The 27,664-nt window shown below is 40.2% G+C and overlaps 1 pseudogene; it reads right to left on the bottom strand.

Moving 5' to 3' along the window:
• Positions 1 to 2,968: 2,968 nt before the first annotated feature.
• On the bottom strand, positions 2,969 to 21,465 carry LOC129534961 (sorting nexin-9-like; annotated as a pseudogene).
• Between the last annotated feature and the right edge of the window lie 6,199 nt (positions 21,466 to 27,664).

Here is a 27,664-nt window from a genome sequence, read left to right on the forward strand (position 1 = left end):
AGGTTGAAGGACTCTGTGAGACTCTAAAGTGAGACAGAAACTTACTCAGGATTCTAGCAACTAAAACAGAGTGGTTGGTAAAGAAACATCTGGGCATCAGGGGCTTTCTGATAGGGTGACCAACTGTCCCGGTTTGTCTTGGACTTTCTGTTTTAGCACTGAGTCCTACACCCAGGGCAATCTCTCAGACCAAGGAAAATGGGGACAGTAGAGTACCCTACTGCTGTATAATACTGAGCCAAGACCAGTGGTTTTCTGAATAAAAAGAGGCCTCTTCTACAGAAGAAGTAAAATGACACAGCTGATTTCAAGGCAAATGTCATAGAAGGGCTAGGGAATCAAGAATGCTCCTTACAACTACCATAACAGACCATGGGGCCTTTTAAATGTCCTTTCCTCTCTTTGGATTTCAGTTTCTTTATCAGCAAAATGATTACTTGGCTTTCAATCATTTTTATTTTTCTCTTTTAAGAGTAGCAGAATCCTTTCTTCAAATGAAATCTTAGCCAGGAAGGAAAATATCCAGGAGCTAATGCAGAGCCACTGGGTTGAAGTCAGGTTGGGGACCTGTAACTCTGACCACTTTGCTCTACACTCAACCTTACCCTTTTCTGCACCAGACAGCCCCTGAGACATCTGTGTGGAACCTATACTGCTCTGAAGAACAGACCTTTAAAACCACCAACTGGATGAGCATCAAGTTCTCTCTGGGTCAGAAATTCCATGATGCCTTGGCCATCTGCAACATTATCACTATTTTTCAGAACCGGATTAGCTGCCCCTTTTTTTTCAGGGTCCTGGCCTCAATATCTCTCTGTCTCTCCAACACACTCACTAGTCAGAACACAGTCAAGGAATCAGCTCAATTGGGCTTTGCTTATTCTCCAAGTCAAATAATGTACAGAAAAGATCATGTCTGGATTGCAGGAATATGGGCAACTGATTTCTTCTGGTGCGTCTGATGTGTGCATGTGTGAGAGTGCCTTTCTATATTTTCTATAATTTGAATGTAATACTTATCTCTGGGGCTTGGACATGCTTTCGTCTGGGCTATTACATTTGACCTACTATCTCCCCCTGCTCAGAGACTTTTTCCTTGGCCTCCCCCTCCTTTGTCTTACATCGCTAATTTGACAATGCACTTTCCTACTTTAGCTTGCAGTGTGAGTTTTTATTATTCGTTTCAGTGTCCCCTGCTTTCAGGGGACTGATCCAGCCCTAAGACACCACACTTTGTTTCCAGTGGGTATCTCCAGGTGCTAATAACCTGGTGAAGTCCTCTTTTTTACCTGAAAATAGCTTAGTAGTCACTCCCAGCCATAGGGGATGATCTACTCCCAGTTCTGTTATGTTTTACTGTAAAGAGGATGTTCTGATGAAGAAGACACAAGTTCTTCAATTTGTTGACTCTAAAGAGTATATTATTTGGTCTCCCTGAGGATAGTGAAGTGAAAGTGAAGTCGCTCAGTCGTGTCCGACCCTTAGCGACCCCATGGACTGCAGCCTACCAGGCTCCTCCATCCATGGGATTTTCTAGGCAACAGTACTGGAGTGGCTTGCCATTGCCTTCTCCGAAGGCTTTATCCCTGAGGATAAAGACCCTCCAATTGCACCTCTAACAGTGCCAAAGGATGTGTTCTTCCCTCTGCCATGTAAAGTGTTATGGATAGATATTGACGACCTTATTGCCTTAAAAGAATCAGGACCACTGAGTTATAGTGAGATCCAGATAGTACACTGGAAGGTGGTAGAATAATCAGGTGACAGCTGTTAATAAGTTTTTTTGGTTTTTTTTTTTTTTTACTGGGGTAGCTGCTTATCAGGAACATTCTGTACCCTGGCAGCCAACTCAGTTTCAACCATTCTTATCTTCAGTTACCTAGTACCTGACTCATGTCTGACCTGGTTCTCCTGGTCTTTTGCTTCCAGTATTATAAGTAACAATAGTTTATTATAAGTAATAATAATTTCTTATTATAAATTTGCTTCCAATTTATGACCTTGGCCTGTTGGATCCAATCCTTCTTGGTGTCATTATCTGTCAATAACCCTTGCATATTACAAACTATCCAACCTTGCTCCATGCTGATCCTTAAGGAAAGATGGTTGTGGACAGATGTGACTCAGGAAGAAATATTTCACCAATGATTGATTTTGAGACTTTCAGCCTGTAACCTAAACTCTCTAAACCTCATTTTTCCATATGCAAAACAGAAAAGAAGAACTGCCTCATAGGATTGTTGTGAAGACTAAATTTTGATATTTATCAAATATTTGGCATAATGCCTACCCATTAAAAGGTGCTGCCTATTATATAGAACAGGGCTAATCAAATTGCGATTTATGGACCAGGGCTAGTTTTCTCATTGCTGGTCTGTGATGGAAAAAGGAGTACAAAAATTGAGAGGTACCATTCAGAAACTTTTAGACTAGAAAATTCCTTTTTAAAAATGATTCAATTTCCAAGTATACTGAGAGAAGCCCTGATATAAACGAGACCTCAGTTGAAGAAATATCTGATGTACAGTTTCGCATACGTCAGCTGGAGAGACATTCTTAAGAAATAGTATATGACCTCTCCCTTTTCTGCTGGCCAATTACCTTCATGGTATTGTTGATCCTTGAAAGTCCTCCTATAACACCATTACATTTGCGAAGAACTTTCTTCCCTTTTCTGCTCATTTGTTGGTGTCTGTTAAAAAAACACAAATGAACATTAACATTTGTTCAAAACATAACTCAGAAAATCTGTTTCAAAGCATGCAGGATGCATTCCAAGGCCGATTGGCATTTCTGATTTGTGTTAGCCATGCCATTTCCCAAAGCTGTCAGGGGATAATTAAAAGTCAGAGGGGAAATTTAATTCTCTTCATATTAAGGTATAGTGGCTGTAGTAGAGAGAAAGCATTAACATTTTCAGGGGAGGGGGAGAGGAGATCTTGATTAAATCCAAAGAAAACAATCAATTCTAGGCGTATGCTGTGGTCACTTTATCCATTAGCTTCAGGACAAGAGCGGCATTTGGAGCAGTCTTTTTCAAGGCATTAGTGCCAGGCCATTCCTGAAGCACACAGTCATTATGGAGACATTTAATTAGTGCATTTTGCATGATTGCATATGGACACAGGTGGGGCAATGTTCCATCTAGCCCTTTTTAGGGTCAATTGATGGCTGGAGAGGGGGCCAGCCTCCAAAGTCATGGTAAATTTGGTGAGGTTAGGGACTCCATATTACTTCCATTTTTTAAAATATATTCCATGTCCAGAATAGAGCCTGGAACATAGCAGGCACTCAATAAAATATTTGCTGGGTGAATACATAACTCCAAGGTCGCCAAAGCTAGAATCCCTCCAGAAATCTAGTACTACCCACCATGTCTGGTTCTAGTAAATGACTGAACCAGGATTCAAACAGCACCATAGAGTTCAAGGCTCATTCTACTATAGCATGCCGCAGAGATGACATCAGAAACAATTGCCATGCCCTCCATAGATGCGGTGGCCCCACAATGCCCCCCTCCTCAGACTCCATGGGACTGAGTTACCCCTTACTGCTCTCACTCTTCCCTAAAGAGGAGTATATAGTGGTGCCTCCTAAGCTTATTACCATGAGAATAGAATTGAACCCTTCTCCTATGGGCAAATAAGTCCTCCCTCTATCATCCTCTACAGAATGTGTTCTGGCCATGTCTTGAAGAACATAAGCTGGTTCTCGGGAGTACAAAAGGAGACATTAGTGCAACAGATTGAAGTATAAAGCCAAAGTGGAATCTGGTACTAAAAATCCATTCCAGTCTCATCTTTATCCTCCCTGTTTCAACAGTCTCGTGTACTATACGACCCTTGAGCATCTTTCACTTGAATTTTTTTAAAATACAGTAAGAGAACTAACAACAGTGTTTAGTTTAAGTAAACATGAAAGCACCTTCCAAGTAAGTTGACCTCCTTTCTTTGATCAGCCAAAAAGAATGTTTAAGATGAGCTCTATGCTGTACCCTGAAGGTTGAAAAATTCAGACTTTGTTATACTGAGAGAGCAAAGGACTTGCAGACTCATAAACTCTGATTCCTTTTGTTTGTCATCAATAATCTAATTTAGTGGCTTTATAAAGGGATGCTGAGGACTTAAAGGGTTGTAAGAATTGGGTTAAAAAAAAAGTTACTGTCAAAAACTACTAGAATTATAAATAGAATAATAAAACTACCAAACTAAAAAAAAAAAAAAAGAATTGGGTTCAGGAGAAAAATAGGGATGAAAGCATTGGTTAAGACTGGAAGAAAATAAGAAAGGCTAGAAAAGAAAAGAAGCAAATCAAGAAATAATGAGCTAAAATTTCAAATCTTGCTCCTAACTAGTGCCTCTTCCTGGACTAAAAGCTATGAAAAGTAAAAGAATGAATTTCTCTGTCATCTATACATGCAATATGTCTTACACTTAACTAAATAATTATATATTAATTTAAAATCAAGTGCAAAGTCATAATACAGCATAGAAAACATGTATTAAAGCTGATAAGGAAGAAGAGCAAGTACCTTGCAAAATAGTTCCCAGGAACTCTGTGGGGGGTGTGTGTGTGTGTGTATGTGTGTGTCCTTTCTGTTGATGTATTTTAACTGATATGTTTTTCTTCATCTGCAATTTTTATGTTATGATTTTTAATTTTTTAGTCTTTCCTCTTTTGTTTATTCATATTTTTTGTTGTGTGCTATAAAAGTTTGGTTTGCAACTTTTCTATCCATTTCTTATTGAGGTATACTTAACATACAACTATATTAACTTCATGTGTCCAACATAATAATTCAATATTTATATACATTGTGGAATGATCACCACAATAAGTCTAGGTAACATCTGTTACCATACATAGTTACAACATTTTTTTCTTATCATGGGAATTTTTAAGATCCATCCTCTTAGCAACTTGCAATAGAGTATTATTATTATAGTAGCAAATATGTAAGATACTGTTGTTAACTACAGTCACCATGCTGTATATTATATCCCCATGACTTGTTTATTCTATAACTGGAAGCTTGTAACTTTAACCTCCTTCATCATTGCCTCCTCCCCCCACTTCCGGCAACCACCAATCTATTCTCTGTATTCATGAACTCATTTTTTTAAAATTCCACATATAAGTGAGATCATATGGTATTTGTCTTTCTCTGTCTGACATTTTACGTAGCATAATGCCTTCAAGGTCCATCCCTATTGCTGGAAATGGTAAGATTTCATTCTTCTTTATGCCTGAATAATATTCCATTGTATATTTTCTATCCATTTTCAATTGAGATATAATTCACACATCATAAAATCCACCCTTTTAATATACACAATTAAATGGTCTCAGCATATCTGCAAAGCTTTGCAACTATCACCACTATCCAACTCAAGAATATTTTTAGCACTCACAAAAGCCCCATATGCATTAGTAATCACTCCCCACTTTCCTCTCTCCTAAGTTACTGGGAAACACTCATCTATTTTCTATCTCTTTGAATTTGGCTTCAATTAAAAAAAAAAAGCCACTAGCAAATTTCTGCTCAGCTTGGAGGCGGCTGATGGAATAAATATTCCAACTCTCTTTCCTTCCCAACTCTGATCTCCTGCTTATTCCTATTGGCTGAAATCACCTGGAAACCAGTTGTCAATAAAACCGAATTTGTGTAGCCCATTGTCAACCATCTCCAGAAGCTGGAGGGACACATAAGGAAAAGAGAGTGCCCAATGGCCCTATAGATTCTTGATGAGGAGATGCTGGGAAGAGAATGGATTGCCAGACAGAACTGGAAAGTAGTATGAAATCCTGGTGCAAAAAGCTATGACTCCATGGTGAAAGGACATGCCCCCTGAGGATAATATGTCTATGCAACACAATGGAATCAAGGGGTCTTAAGTCCACATTAAGATTGCTTTCAATGTCCTTATATATTAAATAACAAAAGATTAATCATGGCAGCCTTTCATTTCAATTTTTAAGTGGCTTCTGGAGACCCAAGAAAATGATTTATCATCCATTATTCACATTTTATTTTCATTTTTATCTGTATCAGTGTAACTTTGTATACATGACACTGACAATTGCATTTACCCTTTCTTTATGGGAACCTATAAATAAACAGAAAAACTTATTTTCTAAATATATGATGGGAGCCTGTGCAACTAGATTTATCTAGTATTTACTTAAAAACTGATTTAGTTTTACAATATAGTTTGGCCTTATCTTGAAAGCACTGCATTCCATAACAAAAATAGTTTTCCTTAAAATGAGAAAGAAAAATGGTTACTCAACTGTTTCCATCTCTTTAGTTGATTACATTTCTTGGTGTGCTGGTCAAGAAGCAAACACAACTCCATATTTTCCTCAGAGTCAGTCTTATGATTACATTAAATTATCTCTAGCTCCCTTCACAAATTTTTCTCTGACAAGACAACCTTTCCTTTGTGTCAATTTAATTCTCCCCTCATTCATATTTAGCAATTGATCCAAGTCATTTGGCATGATTATTCAACATGCTTTTATTATTAAAGTTAAGAACTTTAAAGTTGAATTAGGTTTTCTTTCCAGAAGCTCATATGATAATTTCCCGTCTGAAAAATAATAGGATCTTACTTTCTTCACCTACAAATATTTTGTATACACTATCCATCATCAATGAAAAATATCTTTTTTGCCCCTGTTTTCCTAAACTAATGCGAAACATTGAATACAAATGATAATCCTCTCTTTGTGCTCAGTTGCTCAGTCATCCGACTCTTTGAGACCCCATGGAGTGTAGCCAACTGGGCTCCTCTGTCCATGGGATTCTCCAGGCAAGAATACTGGAGTGGGTTGCCATTTCTTTCTCCAGGGGATTTTCCCCTGACAGAGGGGTTGAACCCACATCTCCTGCATCTCCAGCGTTGGCAGGCAGATTCTTTACCACTGAGCCACCTGGGAAGGCCACTATCCTCTCCTCAGAATTAAGTACATTATTAAGTAAACTATTAAATGGCCTCAAGTGACTGTGATAGTGGAAGCATTTATTCAAGAATAACAATAGCTTACATTGCTGGAGTCCTCAAAGTTTATATGGCCCACTATTGGCCACCTCATGCGAAGAGTTGACTCACTGGAAAAGACTCTGATGCTGGGAAGGATTGGGGGCAGGAGGAGAAGGGGACGACAGAGAATGAGATGGCTGGATGGCATCACCAACTTGATGGACATGAGTTTGAGTGAACTCCGGGAGTTGGTGATGGACAGGGAGGCCTGGCGTGCTGCGATTCTTGGGGTTGCAAAGAGTCGGACACGACTGAGTGACTGAACTGAACCCAAACAGGGGTGGTAGACAAGGAAGGTGATACATCTCCTATTTTACTGAATGGAAAATGGAGCGCAGAGTAATTTGTCTTTGATTTTAGAGCTAGTAAGCAGGAACTAGAATTTGGATATCCATCTTCTCAATTCTCAATATCATGTGCCATAAATGTACAAGCTTGAAGGGAAATTAGAAGGTTTATGACTGACCCACATGTGTTTTTTAAGGTTCTCTTAATGGAGATTCCATCCAGTTTTTCCATCCAATTTACCAGGATTTCCCATCATTTATGTATCCTAGATCCATCCATGGCTACTACATGACTGTCCTTAAACATAGAGATGAATCAGCTCTGGCATATATTAGATAACAGACTTTATATTCTTGAGGGCAAGAATTACATCGTCCTTTAACATTCTTATATGAAGTGAACTAATTCCAGCATCTTGGTCTCTGAGAACCTGGAGTTACATGGTAGAGCAGGGTGAGAGGAGGAAAAAAGGGAAAAGGGAAGGATGAGGAGGAGGAGGAGAAGAGGAACTTTTGACGAATATGTTGAATACATTAATCCTATTTAACTTTTTTTCCCCCTAGCATTTAATAACTTGTCAGGATGCCCCTCTGACTTTCTACTTCTTTTATTAACTCTGCTCATCTTCATCTTAATTTTTCTTTCTGTTCTATTCGAGTGGGTTGTCATAGCATAGTTTTATTCCAGATGATATGGGTACTATTCCTGGCTCTCTGCAGTAAGATATTTTTTCACCTTAAAATTTACTTTGTCTCAAATTAACATTTGCTGCTGCTGTTGTTCAGTCACTAAGTCGTGTCTGATTCTCTGTGACCCCATGGACTGCAGCATGCTAGGCTATCGTGTCCTTCACTATCTCCTGGAGTTTGCGAAAATTCATGTCCCTTGAGTCAGTGATACTATCAAACCATCCCATCCTCTGTCACCCCCTGTTCCTCCTGCCTTCAATCTTTCCCAACATGAGGGTCTTTTTTATTGAGTCAGTTCTTCACATCAGGTGGCCAAAGGATTAGAGCTTCAGCATTAGTCCTCCCAATGAATGTTCAGGGTTGATTTCCTTTTGGATTGACTGGTTTGACCCTCTTGCTGTCTAAGGGACTCTCAAGAGTTTTCTCCAGCACCACAACTTGAAAGCATCAATTCTTCAGCACTCTTTAGCCTTCTTTATGGTCCAATTTTCACATTCATACTGGAACAATAATAGCTTTCATTATACGGACTTTGTTGGCCAAGTGATGTATGGCCTAGAGGGCAATAAGGAGTTCATGAACTGAGCCACAGTCAGCTCCTGGTCTTGTTTCTGCTGACTGCATAGAGCATCTCCATCTTCAGCTGCAAAGAATATAATCAGATTTCTGTATGACCATCTGGTGGTGTCCACGTGTAGAGTCGTCTGGGTCTTTGTTATGACCAGTGTGTTCTCTTGAAAAAACTCTGTTAGCTGTTGCCCTGCTTCATTTTTTACTCCAAGGCCAAACCTGCCTGTTACTCCAGGTACCTCTTGACTTCCAACTTTTTCATTCCAATCCCCTATGATGAAAAGATAATCACTCAGTTGTGTCCGACTCTTTGCGATCCCACAGACTGTAGCCTGCCCCATTCCTCTGTCCATGGAATTCTCCAGGCAAGAGTACTGGAGTGGGCTGCCATTTCCTTCTCCAGAGGATCTTCCCTACCCAGGGATCAAACCCAGGTCTCCTGAATTGGAGGCAGATTCTTTACCAACTGAGCCACTGGGAAATCCCCTATGATGAAAAAGGACATCTTTTTTTGGTGTTAGTTCTAGAAGGTCGTGTAGGTCTTGATAAAACTGGTACTGATATTATTTATTCATATTTACTAATCTATATAGCAATTTCTATGTTCACTACTTTTACTTGTATCTTATACCTTCCTTCTGCAGTCATTTTCTTTTTTTGAAATACTGCTGCTGCTGCTAATTCACTTCAGTTGTGTCTGACTCTGTGTGACCCCATAGACGGCAGCCCACCAGGCTCCCCTATCCCTGGGACTCTCCAGGCAAGAACACTGGAGTGGGTTGCCATTTCCTTCTCCAATGTATGAAAAGTGAAAGTGAAGTAGCTCAGTTGTGTCCGACTCTTAGTGACCCCATGGACTGCAGCCTACCAGGCTCCTCCATCCATGGGATTTTCCAGGCAAGAGTACTGGAGTGGGGTTCCATTGCTTTCTCCGTTTGAAATACTATTTACCTCTAAATTTTACTTCTATTTTATCTCTTTTTTAAACACACACACACACACACATTTGGCTGACTGAGTCTTCAGTACAGTTCAGTTTGTCGTGTCAGTCGCGTCTGACTCCTTGTGACCCCATGGACTGCAGCACGTCAGGCCTCCCTGTCCATCACCAACTCCTGGAGCTTGCTCAAACTCATCTCCATTGAGTGGGTGATGCCATCCAACCATCTCATCCTGTGTCGTCCCCTTCTCCTCCCACCTTCAATCTTTCCCAGCATTAGGGTCGTTTCCAACGAGTCAGTTCTTTGCATCAGGTGGCCAAAGTATTGGAGTTTCAGCTTCAGCATCAGTCCTTCCAATGAACATTCAGGACTGCTTGGTTTGATCTCCTTGCAGTCCAAGGGACTCTAAAGAGTCTTCTCCAACACCACAGTTCAAGAGCATCAATTCCTCTGTGCTAGCTTTCTTTGTGGTCCAACTCTCACATCCATACATGACTACTGGAAAAAACATAGCCTTGACTAGACGGACCATTGTTGGCAAAGTGATGTCTCAGATTTTTAATACGCTGTCTAAGGTGGTCATAACTTTTCTTCCAAGGACCAACCGTCTCTTAATTTCATGGCTGCAATCAGCATCTGCAGTGATTTTGGAGCCCAGAAAAATAAAGTCTCACACTGTTTCCATTGTTTCCCCATCTAACTGTCATGAAGTTATGGGACTGGATGCCATGATCTTAGTTAGCTCTCTGAATGTTGGGTTTTAAGCCAACTTTTTCACTCTCCTCTTTCACTTTCATCAAGAGGCTCTTTAGTTCTTCTTCACTTTCTGCCATAAGGGTGGTATCATCTGCATATCTGAGGTTATTGATATTTCTCCCGGCAATCTTGATTCCAGCTTGTGCTTCATCCAACCCAGCATTTCGCATGATATACTCTGCATATAAGTTAAATAAGCAGGGTGACAATATACTCTTTTCCCAATTCGGGAACCTGTCTGTTGTTCCATGTCTGGTTCTAACTGTTGCTTCTTGACATGCACACAGATTTCTCAGGAGGCAGGTAAGGTGGTCTGGTGTTTCCATCTCTTTAAGAATTTTCCACAGTTTGTTGTGACCCACACAGTCAAAGGCTTTGGCATAGTCAATAAAGCAGAACTTTTTCTGGAACTCTTATGTTTTTTCTATAATCCAACAGATGTTGGCAATTTGATCTCTGGTTCCTCTGTCTTTTCTAAATCTAGCTTAGACACCTGGAGGTTCATGGTTCACATACTGTTTAAGACTGGCTTGGAGAATTTTGATCACTACTTTGCTAGCATGTGAATTGATTGTAATTGTGTGGTAGTTTGAACATCCTTTGGCATTGTCTTTCTTTAGGACTGGAATGAAAACTGTCTTTTTCCAGTCCTGTGGCTATTGCTGAATTTTCCCAAATTTGCTGGCATATTGCGTGCAGCACTTTAACAGCATCGTCGTTTAGGATTTTAAAGAGTTTAACTGGAATTACATCACTTCCACTAGCTTTGTCTGTAGTGATACTTCCTAAGTCCCACTTGATTTCACATTCCAGGATGTCTGGCTCTAGGCGAGTGATCACACCATCATAGTTAAGTGGGTCATGAAGATCTTTTTTGTATAGTTCTTCTGTGTATTCTTAATATCTTCTGCTTCTATTAGGTCCATACCATTTCTGTCCTTTACTGTGCCCATCTTTGCATGAAATATTCTCTTGGTATCTCTAATTTTCTTGAAGAGATCTCTCGTCTTTCCCATTCTATTGTTTTCCTTTATTTCTTTGCATTGATCACTGAGGAAGGCTTTCTTATCCCTCCTTGCTATTCTTTGGAACTCAGCATTCAAATGGTATATCTTTCCTTTTTTCCTTTTCCTTTAGCTTCTCTTCTTTCCTCAGATATCTTAAGGCCTCCTCAGACAACCATTTTGCCTTTTCGCATTTCTTTTTCTTGGGGATGGTCTTGATCACTGCCTCCTGTACAATGTCACAAAGCTCCATCTATAGTTCTTCAGGCATTCTGTCTATTAGATCTAATCCCTGGAATCTATTTGTTACTTCCACTGTATAATTTTAAGGGACTTGATTTAGGTCATACCTGAAAGTTTTCCCTACTTTCTTCAATTTGAGTTTTGCAATAAGGAGTTCATGATCTGAGCCACCCAGTCTTGTTTATGCTGACTGTATACAACTTCTCCATTTTGGCTGCAAAGAATATAATCAATCTGATTTCAGTGCTGACCATCTGGTGATGTCCATGTGTAGAGACTTCTCTTGTGTTGTTGGAAGAGGGTGTTTGCTATGACCAGTGCGTTCTCTTGGCAAAACTCTTAGCCTTTGCCATGCTTCATGTTGTACTCCAAGGCCAAATTTCCCTGTTATTCCAGGTACCTCTTGACTTCCCACTTTTGCATCCCAGTCCCCTATGATGAAAAGGACATCTTTTGGGGGTGTTAGTTCTAGAAGGTCTTGTAGGTCTTCATAGAACCATTCAACTTCAGCTTCTTCAGCGTTACTGGTTGGGGCATAAACTAGGATTACTGTGATACTGAATGGTTTGCCTTGGAAATGAACAGAGATCATTCTGTCATTTTTGAGACTGCATCCAAGGACTGCATTTTGGATTCTTGTTGACTATGATGGCTACTCCATTTCTTCTAAGGGATTCTTGCCCACACTAGTAGATACAATGGTCATCTGAATTAAATTCACCCATTCCAGTCCATTTTAGTTCACTGATTCCTAAAATGTTGATGTTCACTCTTGCCATCTCCTGTTTGACCACTTCCAATTTACCTTGATTCATGGACCTAACATTCCAGGTTCCTATGCAACTTCTTTACAGCATAGGACTTTACTTCCATCACCAGTCATATCTGGAGTTATTTCTCCACTCTTCTCCAGTAGCATCCGTTGTAGTGGCTCAGTGGTAAAGCGTCTGCCTGCAATGCAGGAGACCTGGGTTCAATCCCTGGGTCAGGAAGATCCTCTGGAGAAGGAAATGGCAGCCCACTCCAGTACCTTTGCCCAGAAAATCCCATGGACGAAGGAGCCCGGTAGGATACAGAACATTGGGTTGCAAAGAGTTGGACATGACTGAGTGACTTCACTTTCCCTTTTCCTTCCCTTTTCTCCAGTAGCATATTGGGCACCTACCAACCTGGGGAGTTCCTCTTTCAGTGTCTTATCTTTTGGCCTTTTCATACTGTTCATGGGGTTCTCAAGGCAAGAATACTGAAGTGGTTTGCCATTCCCTTCTCCAGTGGACCATGTTTTGTCAGAACTCTCCACCATGACCTGGCCGTCTTGGGCAGCCCTACAGGGCATGGCTCATAGTTTCATTGAGTTAGACAAGGCTGTGGTCTGTGTGATCAGTTTGATTCATTTTCTGTGTAGTTTTCATTCTGTCTGGCCTCTGTTGGATAAGGATAAGAGGTTTATGGAAGTTTCCTGATGCTGGGCCTTAGTTGAGGCATTCAGGAGATTTAGTTGTGACATGTGGAATCTAGTTTCTTGACCAGGGACCTAACCCAGCCCCCCTGAATTGAGAGCCTGGAGTATTAGCCACTGGACCACCAGGAAAGTTCCCATTTCTCTTTCACTCCTTTCTTGACATTTCCATTGTCAGTAAACAGGCTTGGTTTCATTCAGAAATATATTTCTTTCACTTTTGTTTTAAAAAGAATCAGTGGGCTTCCTTGGTGGCTCAGACGGTAAAGCGTCTGCCTGTAATGCAGGAGACCCGGGTTCGATCCCTGGGTCGGGAAGATCCCCTGGAGAAGGAAATGGCACCCCACTCCAGTACTCTTGCCAGGAAAATCCCATGGACAGAGGAGCCTGGTAGGCGACAGTCCATGGGGTCGCGAAGAGTTGGACACAACTGAGCAACTTCACTTTCACTTTTGCAGATATATAATTCTAGATTGATAGCTATATTCCCTCAGTATAATGAATAATTAACTTCATTATCTTCTTGTCCTCTTATTGCTGAGAATTCAGCTGTCCATCTAATTGTGATCACTTAGTAATGTTTAAAAAATTGATTCCTGACTGATCTCAAGGTCTTTTCTTTGCCTTGAGTGTCTTTAGTTTCACTTTCAGTACAATTTATTTAGGTGTCATCATTTTCTCGTTTATTCTGCTTGGATTTTATTAGAATTTCTAATTCTGATGATTCAAGTTTTTCATCAATTCTGAAAAATTTTAGTCATCGCTTCTTCACAAATCACCACTCCTGAAATCTATTATTTCTTTGAAACTCTTACTTGTCATGTGATAGATCTACTCACTCCATCCTCTATATTTCTTAACATCTCTTTCATGTTTTCAAATTCTTTGTCTCCTTGTGCTATCTTTCCAGATAATATCTTTGGTCTCTCTTGCAGTTCGATAGTAATCTCATATGCTATATCTAATATGATATTTAAATAGCTCATTGATTTGTAAATATAAATTATTACAGTTTTAATTTCTAGGTATTGTATATAGTTCTTCTTGAGCCACTTATTTCTCACTCATCCTTTGCTTCTATAATTGTTAAACATGATTAATACATTTATTCTAAGTTTGATACTTTTAATATCTGAAGTGTGTGAGTGCCTTTATTATTCATTGCTTCTCTTGGCTCTTTTGGAGGCCTTCTTTCATCATATGTACTGTGATTTTTGTTTGCAAATCATATCTTATAACTTTAGCTGAAAGAAATCTTTGAAGTGTGTGTTGAAATTTGTCTCTCCCAAGTGGACTAGCATCATTTCCACCAGAGGAACCTCAAGCTATCAACTTAGAACAACTTTAAGTAAGTCCTTGGTTTGAGGTGCTTGAAGTATATATGTGGTATCACAAGCCCATATGATGTCTTCCTGTGGTTACAAATTCTCAGATATGTTTTAGTTTTATTTAGAGTCAAGTTTTAGGTAGGCAAATGCTGCTGCATTCTCTCTCCTTTTCTGTGGTTTATACAGAGGGTCTCCAAATAGACCACCCACCTTGTCTAGGATCTAGGCTTTCTCCCTCATTCTCCCTCTCCCAACCCACCAAGCTGCCATTAAAACTGAAGTGATAAATCTTGGGAAATAAAGAGATACTCCAGGGCAACTCCCGTCTTTAGCATTTAAATTTTAGTCTGGATTCATGCTCTCTTGTTTTGGGTCTCTGAGAGTTTCTCTCAGTTCATGGCCCATTCAACTTTGCTTTTAAAAACATATTCTATCCACAAATTTTAGGTGTTTTGTCTTAAGAGGTTTTTTACTCTATCTACTCTTTATTGTTTGAATTGGAAGATGACACAACACTCTCTGCAAACAATACTGACAATCCTTTGACATGGTTCCTATAGTTAATTTTCAAAGACAACTGCCCAGTGAACCATACCCCCTAGTATTCATAACCTGGAGAAGTCTCCTTCCATATTGAAACTGAGTTGGCCATGTGTAACCAGTAATATGCAGCAGAAGTGACACAGCATGACTCCCAAACCTGGGTCATAAGAATCCTTGAAGCAGTATCTTCCTTATTCTCTTAGAATGCTAACTGTTGAGACTCACCTTCTCAGAACTTATGGCACCATGGTGTATGAAGCCCAAATCTTAGGGAAAGGCCATGTGTAGATCCTCTGGTTGACTGTCCCAGCTGAGTTATCATCTAATACCTAATATGCAATATTAATACCAGTCATGCAAAGAAGCCATCTGGAAGTCTGACCTAATTGAGCCCTCAGACGACTCAAGCCTCAGCTTCCACACTACAGCTTGAGAGATCTTTGACAAGAATGTCCAGATGAACCCATTCCACATACAGAAACTTGAGAGACAGTAATTCTAATATTTTTTTTTGTTTTTTTGTTTTTAAATCAAAATTTATTGAATTGTATGTAATAGCATTCTACTTAGACATCTTTGTTGTCATTAAGTCACTAAGTCGTGTCTGACTCTTTTGCGATCCATGGACTGTAACCCGCTAGGCTCCTCTGCCCATGGGATTTCCAGGAGTCTATAATTGTACTTGTAGTCTTGGAAGAAATATAAATTGGCAATTGTTATTTTATATATTTTTCACATAGGCAGAAAAGCATGAATTGTTATCAAAGTAAATATGCTACTTTCTGAGTTTTCTAAAGTACTTTATCTTTTCCTAATTATAAAAGTTAAATATGTTCATAATAGACAAATTAGAACTTATATTTAAAACAGAAATACAAAAAAATTCAGTAGTTTCATCATCCAAAACCAGAGTTAATATTTTTGCACATTTATTATGATTTTATATGGAAGTTTGTTTCTTTTTAAAAATTATTATATTATTTCCCTTCCTTACTATAAATCTAACATTTTTAAAAATTTATTTTTAATTGAAGGATAATTGCTTTACAGAATTTTGTTGTTTTCTGTCAAACCTCAACATGAATCAGCCATAAGTATCCATATGTCCCCTCCCTCTTGAACCTCCCTCTCATCTTCCTCCCCATCCCACCCCTCTAGGTTGGTACAGAGCCCCTGTTTGAGTTCCCTGAGTCATACAGCAAATCCCCATTGGCTGTCTATTTTACATGTGGGAATGTCAGTTTCCACGTTACTCTCTCCATCCATCTCACCCTCTCCTCCCCTTTCCCCAGGTCCAGAAGTCTGTTCTCCATGTCTGTTTCTCCATTGCTGCCCTGCAAATAAATTCTTCGGTACCATCTTTCTAGATTCTGTATATATGCGCTAATATATGATATTTATCATTCTCTTTCTGACTCACTTCACTCTGTGTAATAGGCTCTAGATTCATCCACCTCATTAGAACTGATTCAAATGCATTCCTTTTTATGACTAAGTAATATTCCATTGTGTATATGTATCACAACTTCTGTATCCATTACTAATAGCTATTTTAAACCATAAAAGTTTGGGAGTACTATATTATACAATCACATATTATCAGAACAACATTTAAGTCTTTTTTGGATTAGCAGCCATTTTTATCTTTTGAAGTGCCTTTGCAAAATTAGGCTATGATGTGCCATGCTAATATCATAGGACATTTTAATTTCCAAATCCTTAGAAGGACAGCATCCAATTTCGGTTTTCATATATGATCTACACCCACCAATTAACAACTAAATGTGCATGACAGTCACATACACAATTAAAATAGATAACATTTGCTCTAGGTATTAATCATTTTAAGTGTGAATGACATTAGAAACTTAGAAGATAATAGAAGAACACATCTTCATAATCACAATATTGCTACTTGTAAGCCAAAAATAACAAAAATCATAAGGGGAATATTAAGCTGAGCACCAAAGAATTGATGCTTTTGAACTGTGGTGCTGGAGAAGACTCTTGAGAGTCCCTTGAACTGCAGGTGATCCAACCAGTCCATTCCAAAGGAGATCAATCTTGGGTGTTCATTGGAAGGACTGATGCTAAAGCAGAAACTCCAATACTTTGGCCACCTCATGAGACGAACTGACTCACTGGAAAAGAGTCTGATGCTGGGAAGGATTGGGGGTAGGAGGAGAAGGGGACGACAGAGAATGAGATGGCTGGATAGCATCACCAACTTGATGGACATGAGTTTGAGTGAACTCTGGGATTTGGTGATAGACAGGGAGGCCTGGCGTGCTGTGATTCATGGGGTCACAAAGAGTCGGATACGACTGAGTGACTGAACTGAACTGAACTGAATGAATTTATATTAGTAATACAATAACTCCTTCATAGATCACAGGTTTGTCGTGGCAAAAGGGCTTGCATAACTCAATGAAGCTATGAGCCATACCATGCAGGGCCACAAAGGTTAATGGAGTTTTGTCAAGAGAACACATTTTTTCCCAACAACCCAAGAAACAAACTCCACACAAGGACATCATCATATGGTAAATACCGAAATAAGATTGTTCATATTCTTTGTAGCCAAAGATGGAGAAGCTCTATACATTCTGCAAAAACAAGACCTGGAGCTGACTGCAACTCAGATCAGCTCATTATTATAAAATTCAAGCTTAAACTGAAGAAAGTAGGGAAAACCAGTAGGCCATTCAGGTATGACCTAAATCAAATCCCTTATGATATATAGTGGAGGAGATGAATAAATTCAAGGGGTTAGACCTGGTGAAAGAAATAACTGCTCAGTCATGTCCAACTCGTTGCAGTCCCATGGACTGTAGCCTGCCAGGTTCCAACATCCATGGGATTTTCCAAGCAAGAATACTGAAATGGGTTGCCATTTACTTCTCCAGAGGATCTTCCTGACCCAGGGATCGAACCCAGATCTCCCACATTGAAGGCAGGCTCTCTACCATCTGAGTCACCATGGAAGCCTTAGATCTGGTAGACAGAGTGCTTAAAGATCTATGGATGGAGGTTTATAACACTGTAAAGGAGGTGGTGACCAAAACCATCCCCAAGAAAAAGAAATGCAAGAAGGCAAAGTGATTGTCTGAGGAAGCTTTACAAATAGCTGAGACAAGAAGAGAAGTGAAAGGCAAGGAAGAAAGGGAAAGATGTATCCAACTGAATGGAGAGATCCAGAGAATAGCAAGGAGAGATAAGAAAGACTTGTTAAGTGAACAATGCAAAGAAATAGAGGGAAACAATAAAATGAGAAAGATTAGAGATCTCTTCAAGAAAATTGGAGATATCAGGGAACATTTAATGCAAGAATGGGCATGATAAAGGACAGAAAGAGCAAGGACCTAATAGAAGCAGAAGAGAATAAGAAGAGGTGGCAAGAATACACAGAGGAACCATACACAAAAAAGATTTAATGACCTGGATAACCATGATGATGTGGTCACTCACCTAGAGCCAGATATCCTGGAGTGTGTCATCAAGTGGTCCTTAGTAAGCATTACTATGAACAAAGCTAGTGGAAGTGATGAAATTCCAAATGAGCTATTTAATTTCATGAAAGATGACTGTTCAAATGCTACACAAAATATGTCAGCAAATTTGGAAAACTCAGCAGTGAGCCACAGGACTGGAAAAGGTTAGTTTTCATTCCAGTCCCAAAGAATGTTCAAACTACCATACAGTTGTGCTCATTTAACATGCTAGTGTAGTTATGCTCAAAATCCTTCATGTTAGGTTTCAGCAGTTTGTGAACCAAGAACTTCCAGATGTACAAGTTAGGTTTACCAAAGGCAGAGGAACAAGAGATCAAATTGCCAACATTTGTTGGATCATAGAGAAAAGGAGAAAATTCCAGAAATACTTCTGATTCATTGGCTACACTAAAGCCTTTGACTATGTGGATCACAACAAACTGTGGAACATTCTTAAAGAGATGGCAGTACCAGATCACCTTACCTGTCTTCTGAGAAACCTGTATTCAGGTCAAGAAGCAACATTTAGAACCATACATGGAACAATGGACTGCTTCCAAATTGGGAAAGGAGTATGTCAAGGCTGTATATTGTCACCCTGCTTGTTTAACTTATATACAGGGTACATCATGCAAAATGTCAGGCTGGAAGAATCATAAGCTGGAATCAAGATTGCCAGGAGAAATATTAACAACCTCAGATATGCAGATGATACCACTCTAACAGCAGAAAGTGAAAAGGAACTAAAGGGCATATTAAAAATCAGAGACATTACTTTGCTGACAAAGGTTCATCTAATCAAAGCTATGGTTTTTCCAGTAGTCATGTATGGATGTGAGTTCACTTCAGTTCAGTCACTCAGTCATGTCCAACTCTTTGCAACCTCATGGACTGCAGCATGCCAGGCCTTCCTCTCCATCGCCAATTCCTGGAGTTTACCTAAACTCATGTCCCTTGAATCAGTGATACCATCCAACCATCTCATCTCCTGTCATCCCCTTCTTCTCCTGCCTTCAATCTTTCCCAGCATCAGGGTCTTTTCAAATGAATCAGCTCTTTGCATCAGTTCAGTTCAGTTCAGTTCAGTCACTCAGTCGTGTCCGACTCTTTGCGACCCCATGAATCACAGCATGCCAGGCCTCAGTTAGGGTTAAAAACCACAGGTACGCCGGCTTCACAGGGAGCCCAGGGAACAGGCCAACTCACCGTCTCATAGAACTGCACCTGCTGCTCCAGGTACAGGCGGATGACGCTGTTGTAGTCGTAGATCCGGTTACTGTGGAAGTGATTCATCTCGGCTTGCAAAGTGTAAGACATTGTCCCAACACACTTCACCATGTTCTGTTTGTCTTGGGGGGTGATCTTACTAGTTGCAACCAGTTTATCACTTTCTTTCACTTTTTCTATTGCTCCCTTGTGAGCGCCAAGAATGTCAGGGAAGCAGCCAAGGAAACCTTTATATCCATGATTACATTCCATCAGGAAATGGAGATCTTTCTTTGGCTGTTCTGCCACAAGGCTGGCAATTTCTTCGTAAGTCTTCCCTGCTTCAGTTATCGCGTCATTGAGATCTGTTTCACCTTGATAACCACTAGAGCTGAAGACTGTGGCTAAGCTCTGCAAGGCCTTCCCTATCTTCTGATATTCCTTGGGTAATGGTCCTGTGCACCGCTTCCAGTGCTCCTGCCCCACGTTCAGCAGCTCCTTCACGCCATCGTCCATGGCTTTGGTGAACTTGCCGACAGCATCACACTTCTGTTCTATTTCTACTAAGTCCAGGTCAGGTGCCTCTGGCTCCATGATGGAGAATATCATAACTCACACCAGCTCATCTTTCTCAGCCTTCCTTTTCCCAGTTTTCCATTCCTTCTCATCTCAGAAATTTAGAAACTGCTGGAAGACCGCACTCTCTGAGATTACCGGGTGACAACACATTCTGGTCATCCAGTCCTGAAGCCGCTCCATGCGCATTTTGATAAACTCTTCTTCAAAGCGACCTGTGACCTGCTTGTCTGGAAGAGAAGGGATTGGAATGGCTGACCCAAACTTAACCAGCAGACGCTCATATAACCAGCCAAAGTGTTTATACCTGTGGTTAACCGATCGATTAGTGTTGGTGGGGGTTAACTGATACTGAATGTAGCTCTTCAGACCGTACATTTTGGAGCCTTTCCTGGGATCTGCTACCACACAGTCAAACGTAGAGGTAGGGTAAACCCACATCGGGCCATAATCTCCAACAATGATAGGAATTTTCTCTTTGGGTTTTGCCAGTTGCTTGGCCAACAAATACTGTTCCATCCCAGGTTTTGCAAATCCAGGAAATTTGTTAAGTGGCAGCTTCATGGAAGAGCTGCTGGCCCAGCTGTTTCCTCACTGAGCACCTCCTGCTTCCGCCGACTCTGAATCCTTGAAGTAAGGAGACGACTTGGGCTCATCCCAGACTTCGTCCCGGTCATCGTCATCACCAGTTGCTGGTCCTTGGTAGGCCTGGGGATGACCAAAGGCCGAGTCCCAGTTGTTGGCAGCGCTTCTCTGGGCTGCGGCCCCCTCCAGCTTGGCTCCCCAGCCCTCCGAGCTTTCCCAGTTTGCAGGTTTGGAAGCAATCCAGGCTGCTGACCTGCTACTGCTGACCTGGTTGTTGCTGTTGGCAGCTGACGCGTTGGCTTGGGCTGTACTTGCTGACAGGGAGTCGAGGAAGGCCTGGTCGGCCACTGAATTTCCACAAGCAAACTGATCTTTTCCATCACTGGGCAAAATCTCAACGTAGTCTGTTGGAACAAGCCCTCGGTCTCCTTTGCTGTTTCTTCCTTCCAGCCATCCTCCACCAACATCTGGATTTGTAATTGTGATGATTTCGCCTTCAGTAACCGTCAGTTCATTATTTCCAGGTTCAGCAGAAAAATCATACATAACCCGAGCCTTGGTGGCCATGGCGGGCGGATCTGCCCCCCGCCCTTGGCCCAGGATGCTCGGCTCCTCTCCTGCGCCACGGCTCTCGGCCCCAGGCGGCCGGACGAAAGCGAGGGCGGCGGCGGCTCCGGCTGGGCCCCGGCACGGCGGCGGCTCCGCCCCGGCCGTGAGTCTCAGCTCTGGGCGCCTCCAGCCGCCGCCCCACTGCTCCAGGTCCTGGAACTCCCCGGCTGCGTGGCCCCTGCACCCGCCGGCCGAGCCAGGTGGCCAAAATATTGGAGCTTCAGCTTCAACATCAGTCCTTCCAATGAACACCCAGGACTGATCGTGAGAGTTGGAGTATAAAGAAAGCTGAGCACCGAAGAATTGATGCTTTTGAACTGTGGTGTTGGAGAAGACTCTTGATAGTCCCTTGGACTGCAAGGAGATCAAACCAGTCAATCCTAAAGGAATCAGTCCTGAATATTCATTGGAAGGACTGATGCTGAAGCTGAAGCTCCAATATTTTGGCCACCTGATATGAAGAACTGACTCATTGGAAAAGACGCTAATGCTGGGAAAGACTGAAGGCAGGAGAAGGGGATGAGAGATGAGATGGTTGGATGGCATCAACCACTCGACATGAGTTTGAGCAAGTTCCGGGAGTTGGTGATGGACAGGGAAGCCTGCCGTGCTGTAGTCCATGGGGTCACAAGGAGTTGGACACGACTGAATTGAACTGATAAGGGTGAAAGAGGTGAGTGAAAAAGCTGACTTGAAACAACATTCAAAAAACTAAGATCAAGGCATCAGATCCCATCACTTCATGGAAAATAGAAGGGGTAAAAAGTGGAAATAGTGACAGATTTTATTTTCTTGTGCTCCAAAATCACTGCAGACGGTGACTACAGCCATGAAATTAAAAGCCACTTGCTCCTTGGAAGGGAAGCTATGACAAACCTAGACATCATATTAAAAAGCAGAGACATCACTTTGCCGACTAAGGTCTGTATAGTCAAAGCTATGGTTTTTCCAGTCGTCCTGTATGTATGTGAGAGTTGGACCATACAGAATATTGACAGGTGAAGAACTGATGCTTTCTAATTATAGTGCTGGAGAAGACTCTTGAGAGTCCCTTGGACAGCAAGGAGATCAAACCAGTCATTTCTAAAGGAAATCAACCCTGAATATCCACTGCAAGGACTGTGGCTGAAGCAGAAACTTTAATACTTTGGCCATCTGATGCAAAGAGCTGATTCATTGGAAAAGACTCTGATGGTGGTAAAGATTGAGGGCAGGAGGACATGGGGCCGGCAGAGGATGAGATGGTTGGATAGTATCACCAACTCAATGGACATGAATTTGTGCAAACTCCAGGAGATAGTGAAGAACACAACAGCCTGGCATGTTGCAGTCCATGGGGTCTCAAAGAGTCAGACACAACTTGATGACTGAACAACAACAGTACAATAAATGTGAAAAGCCAGAAACTGGAAAAAGATATCTGTAACATATATTACTAGCAAAAGACTGCTATAAAATAGATTTTACACATAAATAAGGAAAAAGAAACAACCTAATTGAATAGTTTTCAAAAGAAATAAACAGATTTTTCATAGATATAACACAAATGGTCAGTAAACATATTGAAAAGGTATTCAGGCTAATTAGTAATTAGATAAATAAACATATACAGACTAAACGCACAATGAGATGCTATTTAACATTGGCAGAAATTAAGAAGTCTGACAATGCCAAATGTTGGTGAGTATATAAAGAAACTAGAAACTTTCTCTACTCTGGTAGAGTATAAATTCCTAGAACACTGTGAGAAACAACATGGTATCATTTAATAAAATGAAGCTGTGCATACTTTAGGTTTCAGTAATTCTTCCTCTAAATATGCACATGTACCGGAGAAGTGTATAAGAATATTACACAGCATTATTTATCATAGCAGAAAACCTGGAAACAACCCAAAAGCCCATCCATCAGCAGTAGAATGGATGAATAAATTGTGAAATGCTCAGAGAACGGAGCAATACAGTGTGAAAATGAATGACTTCTTGCCATGTGCAAAAACACAATATGGACCAAACAAAATAAGTCACAGAAAAATACAATCTCATTCAATTTATGTATGCATCAAAACATGAGAAACTACACAATATGTGTGAATGTGTGTGTTAGATAATAAAGCAAAGCAAGAAAATGATGAGATCGTACGTTAGCATTCAGGGGGCTTCAGAAGTTTTGGTTTTCTATGTCTTACACCATATGTGGTTACATAGAAATTTGTTTTAGCATTATTATGCATATTCTATAAATATTTCACATACATATTTTAATAAAAATGTTATATTTCATAATATACCATTTTCAAAAAGCAACTTAAAGTATTAATCAGCCTGGCCTATGAGTGAGAGCTCAGTTGTGTCCTCTTTGTGACCCCATGGAGTGAAGCCCACCAGGCTCCTCTGTTCATGAGATTTCCCAGGCAAGAATATTGGAATGAGTTGCCATTTCCTCCTCCAGGGGATCTTCGCGATCCAGAGATGAAACCTGCATCTCCTGCATTGGCAGGTGGATTCTTTACCACTGTGCCAGCTGGAAAGCCCTATTAATTAGCAGTGGAGTTGATTAGAAATAGAGCATGAAAAAGAGTAGTCTGAGAGCTTGAGATGTCTCTATCAGTCCATTTGAGATAGGATCTACTCAACTTTTTCACATTTCAACCGTATGGTAGAGATCCTATACCTCTAATATCTCTAATTTCCTGTTTAGCCCTGTTTATCATGAAACTTTCCAGGCAGAGTGCACACAAGAAGCTTACACATCATTCAGTCCACATGGGTTACTTGGCAGCCTGATAGCACATTTTCATTCTATGTGGTTTATATGATATATAGTTAGTATGTCACATCCTAACATATTTGGGGCACAGATAAGATTAATTTTGTGAACCAGTCAAGCTAATAACCAAAGTTTAAACTGAAGAATCCACAGGTGAATGCCACATTTTGAAGCTCTTAGGTGTCAGGAAGCTGATCTCCCCAGATGATACCCTGACCTAGAGACCTGATTCCATAGTATTTATTTTTCTTACCTTCACATGTAGATCATAAGTCTGTGGAGGGCCAAAATAATGTCGTATTACTTTGCCTCATCTTCAGAGAAATACACTGTATTTTGTATATAGTAAATGCTTGATTAATATTTGTTGACTGGTTGAGTAACAGAACTGTTATTATCTGTATTCTTTACTGTCAGTATCTATACTATACTTTACAACAATAATAAAAATGCCATCATTGAATATAATGAATGGAACTCCATTTCAACTAATAATTGCTAGATTACTTGCAAATGCAAAACTATTGCTATTGTCCAACTTAAAATAATTCACTCTTTCAAAATCAGCTTCTTTTCAGTCTTCTGTGAACTTAGATGAGGCATTTTCTATGGGCGGGAGCAAACATCATCAAGTCAATAATAAAAAGTTAAAACCTGAGAACTCTCCAGAAGAAAATTTCAGTAAGAGTATAATAATAACTAAGGTGATGTCAAGATGGTTTTTGCATCAGTTGCAGAACCAAACCTAGGAAAGTATAAGACAAGTGATACTGTAGCAGTCAATCTTATTGTTATTCATTATTTTCATTTTGAGAATTGTACCAAAGAAAGAACCTTTCTAATACATTCAAGAGGGACTATATTTGATTTATCCTCCAAATTATTGTTTACCTCCTTCATGTTTATGAAAAGAAATGCTGCATTTTTCACATTAGCCAACAGAGAAGCAATCATTTGTATGAATCATCACTGGAAATAGAAATTGTTTCAAGTGCTGAACACATTTGTGGTCTGTAAACATTGAGCACTAATAAGCAGAAGAATTCCAATCATAAAATGATTTTTCTGATTTCTAAGTCATTTAATCCAGAAATGCTCTGGACAGACATCCAATTGTCTGCATGGAACCAAGAAGAGCAGTGATTTCACATTTATACTTCATGGTCTTGAAGCTTGCCTCTCTGTATGCGGAGCATCTTTATTCATACCACAAGATTAAGAAGAGAGAAGTTAGCTGGATTTCTAAAACTTAAAAAGAATAAATGCAGGGTGACATCAGCTCTTTAGGCATCCTTGCTCTGTAGACAATGTTGGACATTAAAGACAGCTTTAAAGTCATGAATACTAGTAGCAGTGGGAACAATGTTTCATTTTTTTACCTCCCTGTTAAAATTCCAGCCCTCCTATCAATTTATTTAACCCAATGAAATGGGCTCTACAGTGTGCCTTTTATTTGCAATATAACCACTGCAAGGAGATAAAGGACATAAAGGGCCATAAGGGGCCATGCAAGTTGAAAGCCAGTTGTTGACTCTGCAGTGGTAGCTTAGAGATCTAGGATTTGAGAGACAGACTCTCTACCTGATCCCTGAGATATTACATATAGGACCCCCCCCCAAAAAAAAAATGTCAGGAGCTTCCCTGGTGGCTCAGTAGTAAAGAATCTGCCTGCCAATGCAGGAGACACAGGTTTGATCGCTGGTCTGGGAAGATCCCACATGCCACGGGGCATCTAAGCCTGTGGGCCACAACTATTGAGCCCATCCTCTGGAGCCCAGGAGCCAAGACTACTGAGGCCACGTGCCATACTACTGAAGCCTGTGCTCTAGAGCCTGTGCTCCACAACAAGAGAAGCCTCTGCAATGAGAAGTCCATGCACCGCAACTAGAGAGGAGCCCCCACACCTCGCAACTAGAGAAACACCTGCACAGCAACTAAGACCCAGCTCAGCCAAAATAAAGAAAGAAAATTTTTTAAAAATGGCAATCACTAATCATTGATCTCACAAGCTATACATTTTAATAAGTATCATAATAACCATGCAGGCTCATGTCAAAAGATTTTCTCACTCAGAAATCTATTTTAACCTAGGGCCCTCTAGTGAGAAGGTCTGTTGGAGGCAGAAGAATTTCTCCTAAAATTCAGAAGGTGCATTTTATCAAAATGAAATTGGCTTTATCATTTTCTGTGAGGAAGCATCCTTAAGCAACTAAAGATTTGGTAAAACAACTTCTTCCACTCTCTAATTTACCTCAAACCTCTGCTTCTCAGTTGGTGTCAATTATAAATTAATGATTCCTTTCTTAATCACTACTTCATCTTTTCAATGGAAGACAGGATGCTCATATTTGAGAAGGACCATGTCTCTTCACAAAGACCTGTAAGAGTTCATGAGGCAACCTGATGCAGGATATTGATCTATTAGACATCTTTCAACTCTTTTCCTAAGGAAATAGACTTTGAGACTCTTAATAATGGGTTTTCCTTTGACATTTGTGTGTATGAATTTAATGGAGACCAAAATTCCATCAAGAAAGGGGCATTACTGCAATGGAATTATAAACATAGTTTTAAAAGAGTTGGGTATATAGTAGCTTCTCAGTGACTTGAAAAATACCAGTCATACATATATAAGAAATAAGTCCGTTTCCTGGATAGGGAATATAGAAAGGATGACTTTGTCACTTAACGGTCATGTGGACTTGGGAGAACTGATCAACTTACATGAGCTTTACAGGGAAGCCCGGCATGCTTCAGTCCACGGGGTCACAGAGTCAGACACAACTGAGAGACTGAACAACAGCAACAACAAATTCCTCACTGGGAAGAATAGTGAGAAATCATTGTTCTCCCTCCCACATGGTACGTATGTTTCTATGCTACAAAGCACTATGCATGTTAGAAATTTATCAATGTCTGTAAATAAGACTTATGTTCAAATGATATTGATGCTCATAAGAAACGTCTCTTTGTTTACATCTATTTAGAATTTTTAAACATGTAGTATGATATAGACCACATACTGTGTATTGATCCTTATGATGTTATAGGATGGGTCAGAATCTTCTCAATTCTCTGATGAGTATAAACTGAGGGTAACACATACCTTAACCAGCTGTGATTTAGTGAATTGGAACCATAGGTGGATTTGACTTCGGGATTCCATTGCACTGCAAATATGACCTGTTTCAAACTCCAGAGGCTTACTCTCCTTGAAAGTGGAATTGTCCAAGGGACAGAGTGAAAACATGAATTTTAGCAGACAATAGATGCTAAGAACTGAGATTAAGAACACACAGTCAGCTATGATTTCATAAGACTTTCAAGAGTATTCTATATTTTATATAGCAATATTATCATCCATATTTTATATATTATGACAGTGAAGCTCAGTGGAATTAAATGACTTGCCTAAGGTCATTCATATAACTGATCAGTGTTAGAGGTGGTACCTGAATTAAGGACATCTGGTTCATAGTCTCCTATTTGTATTTTCATTTCATGGTATAGACCCCCGAGCCACTGAGCTGGCTTTTCTTTCAAATAATTATAGTTCTCAACTTG

Source organism: Moschus berezovskii, chromosome X, assembly GCF_049115385.1.
Source record: "Moschus berezovskii isolate FMDL1 chromosome X, NW_MosBer_1.0, whole genome shotgun sequence".
Classification (NCBI taxonomy): Eukaryota; Metazoa; Chordata; class Mammalia; order Artiodactyla; family Moschidae; genus Moschus; species Moschus berezovskii.